Genomic DNA, 13943 nt, shown 5'->3' with positions numbered 1-13943 from the left:
ACTTTTGAATATTTTATTATATGCATATAAATGCAAGAAATCTAACTTTTGTGTGTCATCTATACAAATACAAAAGACCTTACTTGTCTAGTTACACATGCCTGGTAAAAATTTTACATTCAAATAAAATTGTCCCTTGCAAAGCAAATCATTTGGAAATAATTTTGGTTTTTAAAATATTTTATGAGGAACAAAGTTTAGAACAAATACGCTGAATTATATTTCAAGATTCATAGTTTCAAATGTAAATTAAGAGAATTTTGTGTCGCTCTTTAATGAAATCTAATTAATTTTTTATTTATACAAATATTTATTATAGGATGCATTTCGGGAAACATTTCTTTTAAACCTTATTCGAAACCAAAGCTCGGGGAAAAAAAGATTGAAATTAATTTTAATAGCTGTAGTGTAAGTTATTTTTGTTTGGTTTTATTTCTGTTTTCCTTAATTTTTGAATATTTTTTTAACCTAGTACATCAGGTACACTGTAAAAAATTCCGGATAGAGTTCCGCAAAATCCCTTTTTACCAGAACATGTTACGGAACAAAAAAATCTGATATACTGTAATTTTTACAGTAATAATTACCGTAAAATCATTGAATCACTCTTATAAAATAAATATTGTAAAAATTACACCTTAATATTTTACGGTAGAAAATAGATTTTAAGGATCATGCATCCAAAGTGCCCTTTATGCCGAAATTTGATCCGGAATTTTTCAAAGTGTATCTTGCACACGCATAGTTGATTTATAAAAATAAAAAGATTTCCAGAAAGGAAAATCTAAAAAAAAAAGTTAATTTCCATAGTCCCCTGACCATTTAAGAAAAAATAGATACACATATTCAAAGGAATACTGTATATCTTATTCTATGGGACATTTTTTGAAAATTAAATATTTTTAGATTATTATACTCAAGCTCTAAATTAAATTGAGTTACTACAACCAATACTATAACGAAAAAAAGTCGCTTCTAGCAGACGTTTTTCACAATTATGACAACTGTTTTTTTTTTTTTTTTCTTTTTTTTTTGTAAAAGTGATCTTTTTTACGAACTTAACATTATACATACTCTATTTTAAAAATTCATATGAAAAAATATGGAAAAAAAGGCTTAATACAACAATTACATTCTAATACAATTGAGATGTATTATGAAGTTTATACGAAAAGAAATTGAAAGATATATTAAAAAAATAAATGGCTTAAGGTAAATTACATAGTAAAAGGGAAAAGTGAAAATCTATATGCTGTGTATATATTATTAAATGGATACGGTTGCCAAGGTATCCATTAAATGATATATACTTTTAGCAGATTAAGTTTACTTAACTAAAGTTAGAATGCATCAAAAAGTCTTATAAATTCTCAGTATTGCCAATTATGATGCAAAAATGTTGTTTTAGTAAGAATTTAAATAATTTTAAAAAAAACATTTTACTATAATTGAGGGAAAATATTTTTGGTATTTCAATGCATTTCATTAATAAAAATTTTCATAAACTTAACCATAACTAAATTTTCCACATATTTAATTCAACTTTTTATAGTGTAATAAAAAGACGGATGCAACCTATAAATATTTATTATTACGTAGTTTTAATGACTAATATCATTGACATAATTTTTTGTTAAATTTATAATTTTAAAACTAAACAATAGTCATAATAAATCACTACAATAATGTCAAATATATATCCTTTAATCAACTAATTTATGAATAACTAAATATCGTTTAAAAGAAGAAAAACATAATTTTGGTATTAAAAACTAAAATAGACGGTATTTAAACCATCCATTTGGTAAGTTTTCTAATTTATCAAGGTAACGGTTTATCGAAAATTCTGTTTTTCGAAGTTATAGTTCTTATAACCAACAGATTTAGTGAAAGATACAAAACTGAAAAGTAAATTTAACCGAATAAAATGTTTACATACCCTGCTCTAAGGTGCCATGATAAAATTACTTAATTTAACTACATTTATCAAATTTTATCACTTAGCGAACTACATTTTATCATTAATTATACGGAAACCCTTACCAAAACTTTAGGTTTAAAATTTCAGAGCTTTTTAATGTGCCCATAAGTCCAAAAACGCGGTAAATTTCACAAAATAAAATTACCTAATAAAGCTCTATCTAACAAAATCTAAGGAACCTTTAAATTTATTAAAATTACATATACTACTTATAAATTATACACACAAAGTTAATCTATTAAAAATTATAATCTACTCACAAAGTTGTAGTTGAGTTCATGATCAGTTTTCCAAGGTGATTGCTCTTGATGTACCTCAAACTCCAAAGATGTTTCCAACCTTCGGAAAATAAAAATATATAAAAATCGTGCATAAATTTCTACTTCATCTCGATGCGGTTTGAATGAGTAATGTTTGCAGAGAATAATTACGTCGGGAGGTACGAACGAAACTGAAATAACTTACAAAACCGGATTTTACATCAATCTAAGATGTATAGTTATACCAATAAAAAATGTTCAACAATATAAAAAAAATTGTCTTTTAGGAACCCGCTGTATCGTATTTATAATGCTCTTCGTGTTTTTTGTTATAACTATTGAAGCTGTAATAAATGCAAATAAGAATACTAGTTTTCGACACATTCATCAAAAATATAATTATTGTTTTTCTTATTTGAAAGGAATACTTTACCATTCTCTTAAATCATTGTGTGCCGTGAAAATTTCTACACATTTTACTCGTGGATTCACGCAGTTAAAGGATCGGTTTCGTTATTTATATTTTATTTTGCGTGAAAATTTAATAGTTTTGAGACTCAAAAACGAAAAAACAATGAACCTGACCCTCAAGGTCAAAATCTTTGAAGTTGGTTCAAACGAGAATTTGTGTTCTGCTCCAGAACAATAAAGGGAAAACCCAACATGAAATGATTTGAATTCTTTATGAGATTTAGAAAGAAAAAAAAACAGGAAAAATTTCTTTCTACAAATAATTATAAGTTGGTTATTAAAATGCTGATTATAAGCAATAAATCTTATAAAAATAATATTCTTAACTGCTTGAAAAACTTTATAAGTAATTGTTATTAAACAGGGTGCGTAGCCAAATATTTCAACAAAAAATAAGCACCTTTTAAGTACTTTTTAAGAGCTCAAAAAAAAAAGCGCTATATACATTAACAAAATGCCAAAATAATTTTCAAAGACTTTGCATGATTATGATAAAATAACTGGTTTCTGACAAAGAACTTTTTTTTTCATTATATTAGCTATTATAAAATGATCAAGATATTATTCGGTTTGATATCAGAGCGTGGAAAATGAATCCTGAAATTGAGAATATCTTGCAAAATGCAGCAGAGTTGCACATGAGAGAGCAAGAATCTCACCGAGCCCCAGCTCAGTAAACTCACATGCGGACTTGCAAGTATTTAATCGAACATGTAAAACGATTAGCGCTTTCATAGTGTTGAATGTGGTGAAAACATTGAATAGAACAATGTGAAAGCACGCTTTTGCATAATACGTGGCGAAAATAGACATGGTAAAGAAAGAAATCTCCTTTTCGAAAATGGAAAATTAAGCACTTTTTAAAAACACCCAATGAAAAAAGCACCTTTAGGGACTTTTAAAAAACAAAAATCGAAAATAAGCACCTTTAAGCACTTTTTAAAATCTCTACGCATCATGTTAATTAAATAATCCCAAGAACAATATTGTCTGATTAAAAAGGTTATTAAGGTTTGTTTTTTTTTTGAAAAAAAATAGTAAGATGACATATTTCTTTACTATTGACGAAATGTGTTTCCTCGTCGGAGTAAGTGAACATTTCGACATTTTGAAGAAATGTTCGCTCGGAACATGTACCTCCCTGCTCTACCTGTCCTTCTTGTGTTATTAAGGTTTTTTTTTTTTTTTTTTTTTTTTTTTTTTTGAAAAAAAAATAGTAAGATGAAATATTTCTTTAATATTGACAAAATTTGTTTCCTCGTAGGAGTGAGCAAACATTTCGCCATTTTGAAGAAATGTTCGCTCGGAGCATGTACTTCCCTGCTCTACCTGTCTTTCTTGTGTTATTGAGTTTTTTTTTCTTTTTTTGAAAAAAAAATTAAATAGAATAATGAAATATTTCTTTACTATTGACGAAATGTGTTTCCTCGTCGGAGTGAGCAAACATTTCGCCATTTTGAAGAAATGTTCGCTCGGAGCATGTACTTCCCTGCTCTACCTGTCTTTCTTGTGTTATTGAGGTTTTTTTTTCTTTTTTTGAAAAAAAAATTAAATAGAATAATGAAATATTTCTTTACTATGGACGAAATTTGTTTCCTCGTAAGAGTGAGCGAACATTTCGTCATTTTGAAGAAATGTTCGCTGCTAAGCATGTACTTAGAAATAGTTTCGTCAAAACGAAGAAAGTTTCTTAAAACTTTCCCTTTATTCCCTTTTTTAAAGTGCAAGCATATTTCTGTATTTTTATTACTTATGCCGAACAAATTACAATAGATTAAGAGAAAAACTTTTAAATTTTTTTAAAATTATAAATGAAAGATAAAAAAAAAATTAACTATAGCAATCTTTGAATATCTTAAAACTGTCGAAAAGTATGACACTAATTTTTTTAAGATAAGCTGCACAGTTAGAAAAACGAAATCCCTTCCATCAGCATTCCTTTTTCATTTGAAACTTGTTTTTGAAAGAAAGGTGCTTAGCCGAAAATAAACAGTTGTTAATTATCACCGTGATATTTAATATTCATTAGGATATGTCCTTCTGGAAAATTCTTTTATTAATTTTAGAGTTTAAATTACAAATGCATTCTTTCAAAGTCGAATTGCAAAACAACTTCAGGCAAATGTGGCTTAAATAAACCTGATCTAACTTAAGCAAAGCCCAAAATTATCAACAAGAAATTAGAGTTCATTTCACTCAGTTTATTTGACATTTCATTGATTGATAGGTGTAAGGTGAAGAACTAATTGCAGGTTTTAAATTGGAAAAAAATATATGTTTACGATTGAGTTATGAATAATACTTTAGAATAGGAAAATATAAGCAAAGAGTACAAATGATACCATAATGTATTATTATTTTTTCGCATGCATTTAATAGTTATTACAAAAAATTTTATGCATGCATTCATTTACTGAACGTATGTAACAGTACTATTATAAACGAATGTGAATTTCCCTAAATTTCATTTGAAAAGCAATTTTTCCTTCAGAACATGAAAGTTATTTTCAAAACATAAATTTTAAAACATTAAATAAGCTTGACAATTATTTTCAAAAATAAGTAAAATTTCGCAAAAAAAAAAAGAATAAAAATCACGTACCGCTGTCTATATATCGCATTTGATTCTTTGATCAAAATTTTAGTATATCATTAAACAAAATGAATTTAATTATGGTATCACGAAATGAAATGACATTGAACACTCATAAATATTCATACCTAGGCGTATAAGATATTATGAAGACATCTACTTATTGGTACACAGTTAGAATTTTCCTTCTAAAGTTATGGTAAAAGTAACCGGCAGCATGTCCATCCAATTAACCGTAAAATTTACGGTAAAAAACATTTTTTCAAAGCCATCATTTCAAAGCCATAAAAAAGAAATTTAACTGGACTTGGAGAGCAGCTTTTTAGCGCAGTGAAAGAGAGTAAGAGAATATTTATGAGTGAATGAGAGTATCATATTCTAATCACAAATAGAAAAGTACAGGGTCACAAATTTAGAATTGCAAGACACTGGAAACTCTACGTGTTTAAAGGAATAAGGAAATATTGTGGTGTTAACGGGGGGTCTTGAACCCCCGTTCTGTTCGCATGAGATTGACAGATTAGCCCTCTCGGCTATAATATGTACCAGGGCTGTCCAACTGCAAAGAGCCCACGGGCCAGAAATCCGGTCACTGATCACCTGGCGGGCCGCAGTTTGAATAAGATGAACAATAACCTCTTATACAATAACAATTAATAGTTGAATTATTAATTATAAAACAATGGAACAGAAGGATAATAAGACAATTTGCTTACATTTTAATGGGAAAACTGAGGCCGAGGCTGAGGAATAAGAAGTTGGCGGGCCGCACAATATGTGCTGGCGGGCTGCCAGTTGGACAGCCCTGGTATGTACCAAACTGCAAGGAACTAAGAGGCTTCACTAGGTAGGCCCAGTTAGTGCGATACAATTCTGATTGTTTAACCGTAATAGATTAAAGCAGTTAATAAACCAATTTTCTTACGGTTAGCAGTTTGAATACCATCTCATTTACGGTTATTTGACTGTTTTATTTGAATGTGGTAAAATAACAATTAAATGAATTGTTATTTAAACATCTTAACCAAGAAATTTCGAACAGTGTTGTAAAGATTAAATATCTCTCTTTTAATATTTGAACGTCCTATAGAGTAAAAAAAAATATTTTTAATTTACAGAAAAAAACAGTGAACTGGTGTTCTAGTATAATGATGTTTATTTCACAGAAAATACTGTTATTTAATAACGAATGCCTGTATTTTACTATTATATTAACAAACCTGTACTATTATATTAACAAACAGACTGTTCTTTTAACAAAAAACTCTGTTATTCCAACAACAAAAAAACTATATAAAATATCTATGGCAGCACTGTGATAGGCGCGAGCTGAGAGCTAACTTCACATGACCAGTTAACACCCGGATTTGAGCCAGGGTGCAAATTTACAATCCAACGGCCTTTACGACTCACTCTCCTTTTTTCTTTCGTTTTTTTGTAGGTTTTTCTTTTGGTTGCAGTTTTAATTCGTAAAAAATTTGTTACCTATACTAGAAAAGTCAAAAATCGTGTTTTTCTTCGTTTAAAAAAATACCAAACAGGAGTGTCGGTCATTAAAATCACAAAGAGGTCATCTCATTGAGGGACGAAGGTTCTGTCCCCTGAGCCACAACAGGTCTAGTGTTCGGTTGTAAAGAAAAATGTTAAACTGTCTTGATCTTAAAAGTTTTTACTCATTGAAATCATATTTAAGTGTAAAAACGCTTAAAGCTACAGTGGCTCACCCTCATGAAGATGTCTGGCAAGTTAACTTAGCGATAAATTATATCTAAAGCCAGATAATAATCAGTTAGAGTTTCAATTCGACAATGAAGTCGAATCTTAATTTTATTTATGCAATGTTTAGTCAGAAAGATAAAATAATTTCTGAGAAGTAAAGAGCAAATAATTTCAAAATGATTTTTCAAAAGGTTAAAGTTTTCCTACGGTAAGTTAAACTGCATAACAAAAACTAGAATTTGGATTGACAGTTTTAATCTATATATAATTAGTGAGAAAAAGAGAGAAAAACTGTTTTATAAAAAACAGTTATGAACTGTCTAATACGCAAAGTTATTTCCTTGCTTTCCTTATGCTTTTGAGTCAAATATAGTTTCTATAATCGTCACATTTTATCCTAAGATTAGCACGGTATAGTCACACCCGACTCGAGTAATATTGTACAGCTAGTCAATACATTTTTTTCTGCTTGAATGGACTCAGATATTATTAAGTTTCAGAGAGCGAAAAACATTGTGACGGTGAGAAAATATGATTGAAATTGCCTTATAAGGCAAACGAGGGACTTAATTGTTTTGGCAAATAATGTTCTATTAGCTTAAAATTATTATTTGTTGTATTTAAATTTAGATTGCCGGTCGATTTTAGGCTTTCTATACAATTATTAGGCATTCTAAGGACTGTCGGATTACACACATTATTTGTAACATCTAAAAAGTCATTGAAATAAAATAACTTTTTCCATACATTTTTTTTTTAGAAATTAATCTAGAGAATTAGGATTTTTAGCGTATAAGTTTTTCGGAAGGAAAAAAAATTCTTTCTTACCATAGTTAATGTTTTTTAGTCAATGGAAAAATTTTACAAAATTTTATTTAGAAAAAAATTACAATAGACTACCACATTTATATTATTTTATGCATGTAAATTTCAATTTTATGTAAACCAAGCAAGTTTATAAAAAAAATGACGCATAATTTAAATGGATTGCAATCACTTTACCGTTCTTCAAATCTGGTTTTGAATAAAGGTGTTTGGGATTTGAAATAGCTAATCACGCCCTCGTTTGAAAATTACCAACTATATTTTTCTGCCAGTTCTATGCTTTTATTTATCGCTTAAACAAAACAAAAAACACTTTTTGTGAAACTAGATTGACGTAGTTATGAAAATAAATCTATACTGATATAAAGAGATTTTGAGAAAAATAACTTCGAAATGAGATTTTGAAAAAAATTCTATTTTTCAGGTTCAGGCCCGCACATTGATCCTTGGTAAGAATACAACACTAATTAATTCTTTTAAGTAAATACAGCCCGATTTCAAAAAAAGAATATATACTTTGCAAACAATGTTTAAACATATTTTAAAGCTGATTTTAAAAGTAACACTAAGCTGTCTACACGCTCTTCAACTATGCCTTTTATAAAAATAAACTAATGTTTCTATGCATCACAAAGACGTTTTTCTCAATTGCATTGAAGTTTCCTTAACACTATGCTCTTCATGACAATGTGGAATAAAAAAAAATTATAACTTTTTTGGCTAAAAAATATTAATTGCATACAAAATTCGAAAATATGCGAAGCTTATTCAGACATTTTGGGATATTTCCGTATCGTGATCTGTTGCGCCAATTACAATCGCCAAGGCGCCAAATAGAATTTAAACTTACAATTTTTTTTTAAAAAAAACATGTAGATATTTGTCTGAAGGTGGCTACGAGTTATACATTTCGAGTTGGTCCCTTTCTGCAATGTTTTTTTTTTTTTTTTTTAGTTTCTCGCTGGCCGTTGCATGGAAGTTGCCAAGACTTGGCAATTATTCTGCCACAGATCAGGATACGGAAATCTCCCCAGACATTTAGACTTCTTAATAATAATAGGATGTAGTGAATTTTGAAGAACAAAAAAAATTAATACAACAGATTTATTAAGTACAGGAGAGAGGGAAGAATGAAAGGAAAGCGACCAATAGTAAGTAAATAAAAAGGAAAAAAAATGGAAAATATAATCTTAAAATCAAAGCTAATAAAAAATTTTAAAAAATGCTGGTTTTGAAACAAAAAGAAAATTGCCTTGCGGTGCGTCAGCATTTATAAGACATAACTATAGTACAGATTTCTAAAGCTGATAGAAAATTTGAACTCAATAATTTAAAAAGTTACAAATGAAAGTTTCGAAAAACTGTTTTAATACTATGCTGGTATTTTTCTTTTTGATATTCTTCACTAAATGATAACAAAATAATAAAAAAACAAATGCAGATGATCCCAGTGAAAGAAAATTATTTTTCATTTATAAACTGCCTTATTTTGCTCTACAGTTTCATCAAATATTTTCAAAAAATTATAAAGCATAGGGATCAGAAACAATTTTTCAAAAAAATATTATTTACTAATCATCTTTTAAATGGCTTCCCCTGCATCGGATTAAGAAAAGAAAAAAAAAAACGATAAAAAATCATAGTTTAATATCGATAAAGATTAAGGATGTCAATTTGTGAGACTTATAAAGTGAAGACAAACACATAAATCACTATATATTTTATGTTCACATATTTAAATAGCAGTGATATATGAGTATGCTTACTGTAAACTTAATGTAAACAAAGGAAAATGTAATCTGTTCACATTCCCATACAAAATCAGGATGGATGGAAAGTTTAGTTATTGATTACGTTAAGTTAAGTTATGTTAAGATTAGATGATAAATTTAGTTAAGATTTAGTTATTGATTACGTTAATCTTAAGGTAAACGATGTTACTGAGATAGATACTTTATAACATTGTCACTGATAGCGATATCTTCACGATATCCTAGAAAAAATATAAACTCAAATGTACTGAATCAGTTTTCAAGATTTAAGGTGATGGATAGAGAACATAAAAAGGCTCACTTCCTATCAAAGCTACTAAGCTTTAAATATTGCTAATTGATTTGTACACGGTTTTTAGCTAGCATAAATCACCGTATTATCACGAAGGATCCCCCATGGGTATGCTGATCATACCTACGGTTAACTGTTAAAAGGTTTCGTGGTTCCACTATCCACAGAACATAATTATAGGTTAGTTTAACTTCTGAGGTTCCTTGTCTTCCTAGTTTGTACTAATTTTCAGAGTTAGGCTCAGAATTAATATTGGTACGGAGTTAAAACATTAAAAGCTGCAAATCCGGTATATGGCTAACTGCGAAAGGTTTCCATAGTTTCCCTATCCATCGAATATAAATATGAGTTATTTTAACTTCTGAAGTTCCTCGATTTATTAGTTTATCCCTTGTTTTCAGAGTTGAGTTCAAAACTGCACAGCTACGGAGATAAACATTAAAAGCTGCAGCTGCAAATTCGCTGCAATTTTAACTGTGATAGATTTTTTTGTTTCCTAATCCACGGAACAAAAATGTGGGTTAGTTTAATTTCTAAAGTTCCTTGTTTTCCGAGTTTGTCCCTTGTTTTCATAGTTAGACTCAAAATTACGCTGTGCGGAGTTTAAAATTATAAGCTGCAAATCCGCTAAATGAAACAACAATAAAACGCTGGTTATAAAATAAATTATACAGACAAACCATAACCTGTAACAATGTGGCATATCGCCTCAGGATCTATTTATAATAAGAAATACATAAATTTACAAGTACCCACAACGAAATAATTTAAGGGTTTTCATAAAAACGCTTTTAATGAACTTTTTTTCATAATAATTTGTCTTCAAGAAAATAAAGTAATATTTTATTCATATTAGCTAACTTTATTTAATTTTTTTCACTTTAACTAAATAATTATTCTTCTATTCAAATGTTTTATAACAATTAACATGTTTTGTAAAAATATCTCAATAATTCCTAGAAATTAAAGCGTTCCCGCAATCTTTTAAAATTGGTCTTAAAGCTCTTTAAATAAAAAAATATACAATCCGTTAACTACATAAAATTGCTCTTAACTTTTATTTTAAAAAAAAAAATATATTGAAATTTAGAATATCAAAACGTACTTCATTATTTTTTTAAAATATAATCTTACCAATTTTGATATAATTGACAGGAAAGAAACTATTAGCTATACATGTATTTTTTTAAAAAATATTAAATGTAGATTATCAAAACGTACTTCATTATTTTTTTTAAATATAATCTTAACTATTTTGATATAATTGACTGGAAAAAAACTATTAGCTATACTGGTATTTTTTTAAAAAAAGTATTAAATGTAGATTATCAAAGCGTACTTCATTATTTTTTTTAAATATAATCTTAACTATTTTGATATAATTGACTGGAAAAAAACTATTAGCTATACATGTATTTTTTAAAAAAAAAATATTAAATGTAGGATATCAAAGCGTACTTCATTATAAAACTAAGGCAAACAAAGTTAAAGAGCACAAAAAAGTGCTCTTTAACGTTGTTTGCCTTAGTTTTGTATTTTAGCACAAAGGTCGCCCACTTAATATTTACGTACTTCACTATTTTTTTAAATATGATCTTAACAATTTTGATATAATTGACTGGAAAGAAACTATTAGCTATACATGTATTTTAAGAAGAAGAAAAAATTTTAAATATTAAATGTAGAATATCAAAAGGTACTTCATTATTTTTTTGAATATAATCTTAACAATTTTTATATAATTGACTGGAAAGAAACTACTAGCTATACATGTATTTTCTTAATATAAATATAAATTTATTTAATAGGGAGATTATCAAATAGCAAGAATATTCACCTCTTGTCTACCACCAGCGAAAGAGAAGAAAAAAAATGGTCCACATTTAACGTGTATAAAGTGTCACGACTTGGAAGAGATCTGCGCATCTGAAACACCGGCTCTGAATATTCACCTCGTTCTGTAGTCTGATATTCTTCAATCTGATGGATGTGTATGTACACCGGAATTTCAGGAACACGGCTATCCCTAGAGGAAGGGCGGATCCCTCAGTCGTGACGTCATTTGGACACGTGCTTCAGACACACCTACTTGGGATATCTTTCATCTATCATAGCAGGTAAAGCCTTTTCATAATCAGTGACGACTCTTTTTCTCTTCTTCACTGATTTCAGATCCTTTTCATACTTTTATGAGAAAAAATCCTCTTTTGGTACAAAAAAGATTGGGAAACGAATCTTGGTCTTTGGGTGGATATAATATCACTAACCGAAGGTCCTTTTCAGATTTCGGGGAATGACAAAAGGCACAAATGAATAAATGACAGGGTGGGCACTCGTTTAGGGAAAGAAATGATTTTTCATAAATCGTTAGAGCCAGTTAGATGCTTTTTGTGAAAGAGGAATGTTTATTGCTCCATGAATATTTTTATGAGCCAAAAATAAAAGTTCGGTGAACTTAAAGTTCAATTCAGTTAATAACTTAATAGTACCATTAATATCAGCATACCTACATAATGCACTGACTTTAATATCACTTTAAACTTCCTTGGCAATTTGGTTCTCTTTAACTATCGATTAAGATTACAGCTAACTCGCGTGTTTATTTTGGTTTTTAAGTAGCTATACCCATCCAATGTCACGATGCCAAGGTACCCTTCTTTGGCTCTAATTTAAATACGTTATAGCATGATTTCTTGGAACACATGTTTCTGGAAGTGTGTCATATATTACCAGACTGAAAATTTCATTCGCTTCAAAAATATATAAAAAGCAACAACAAAAAAATTGACATATTTCAAGCATCTCAAAATAGGCTGCCATTTGCAAGACTTGCCAGACGTAAATGAGAAGAAACAAAAATTATTTGAAGTAAAAAAACGTAAAGTTGCCAACGAAAAATGAAAAAAATAAAGGTGAGAAACAAAACTGGAAAGACCACAGCAGCCAAGAGAAAAAGAAGATGAAAAACAAGACTAGAAAAAAGAACAGTGGCCGAGAGAGATAAATCAGGGGAATCATATACGTAAAAATATTGATTCATATTTAACAAATTCGCTGAAACCATACAAAAATGTTTATTAAACCATATTAACTAGACAATAATATGGTTTAACCTAAAAAGGAAGGAAAAAAAACTTGAATTAAATAAATGTTTATAATGATGCGATTCGATTCAAAACTGATTTTTTGAAAGTGTAGATTTGACTCCCTTGATAACATGTTTATTTATAGTTTAACTAAAATGTTTATGTAATTCAATTTAAGATTAACAAACTCAACAAATTAACGTCATGTGCACATTCAGAGAAATTAATTTAAGGTTAAATTTAATGTCAGTTTTTGAAATTTTAATATCGTGTAATTTGTCTCACTAAAAAATTTCTGATAATTCGCACTATATTGCGTTTCTACATGCCCTTGTATTCTTAACTATTTGACAAAATTACGGTACGAGTTTCTAGCAATTTTTTGTCACTGTATTCCTGTTCTTTTTCTTTTAGAAACTCTAAATAAATTCGGCTAATTGCAAGCAAAATTATTTTAATGCATATTGAAAAGAAAGAACGAAAATAGGTTAAAATGTGCAAGTTATATCGCTCGTATTTGCTATCAGATTGAACATCAGATTGAAGTTTTAAATTTAGTTCGGTCATTTTAACATATAACCGGAAAAAGTTAACTTATTAGCTTATTTGAGGTCAAAGCTTTAAGATTGACTCCCTTGTACGTGAAAATCCGATGATTAGATCAAAAGTTATTCAGTATGTTTTGTTTATTTTTGTTTTGTTTTTTTGCGTATTGTATACATATAGTGAAAAAAAATTGAAATATGTATATAAATTATTTAAATGTTTTCTTTTTCAAAAAAATAGTTTCTCAAGCTTTTTTCTTATTTACTTTTTCATGATTAAAATCGATATGTATTTTCTGATTTTTTTGTTTTTTTTCGCTCTTTTGTCTAAAATCATCAATTATAAAGCTATTCAATTAAACAAATCCAAAATCCGTCAACACAGATTTGATTTCCCAG

General features: G+C 28.6%; 1 protein-coding gene across 3 annotated transcripts in view; it reads right to left on the bottom strand.

Moving 5' to 3' along the window:
* Burs (Cuticle-tanning hormone bursicon) overlaps positions 1-11898 on the bottom strand; it is a 51137-nt gene extending 39239 nt beyond the window's left edge. For 2 of the 3 annotated variants that reach the window (XM_087167443.1, XM_071182910.2), the window contains exons 1-2: positions 11751-11898; positions 2242-2320 (exon numbers count right to left, since the gene is read on the bottom strand). The gene's annotated coding sequence lies outside the window, so the exon portion shown is untranslated. The remainder of the gene's footprint in view (positions 1-2241; positions 2321-11750) is intronic. The other variant, XM_071182912.2, reaches the window with a different exon arrangement.
* Positions 11899-13943: the final 2045 nt, after the last annotated feature.

This window comes from Parasteatoda tepidariorum, chromosome 7 (assembly GCF_982258835.1).
Source record: "Parasteatoda tepidariorum strain Cologne lab strain chromosome 7, Ptep-v5.0, whole genome shotgun sequence".
NCBI classification, from domain to species: Eukaryota; Metazoa; Arthropoda; class Arachnida; order Araneae; family Theridiidae; genus Parasteatoda; species Parasteatoda tepidariorum.
This window is presented reverse-complemented; position numbering and strand designations above follow the sequence as displayed.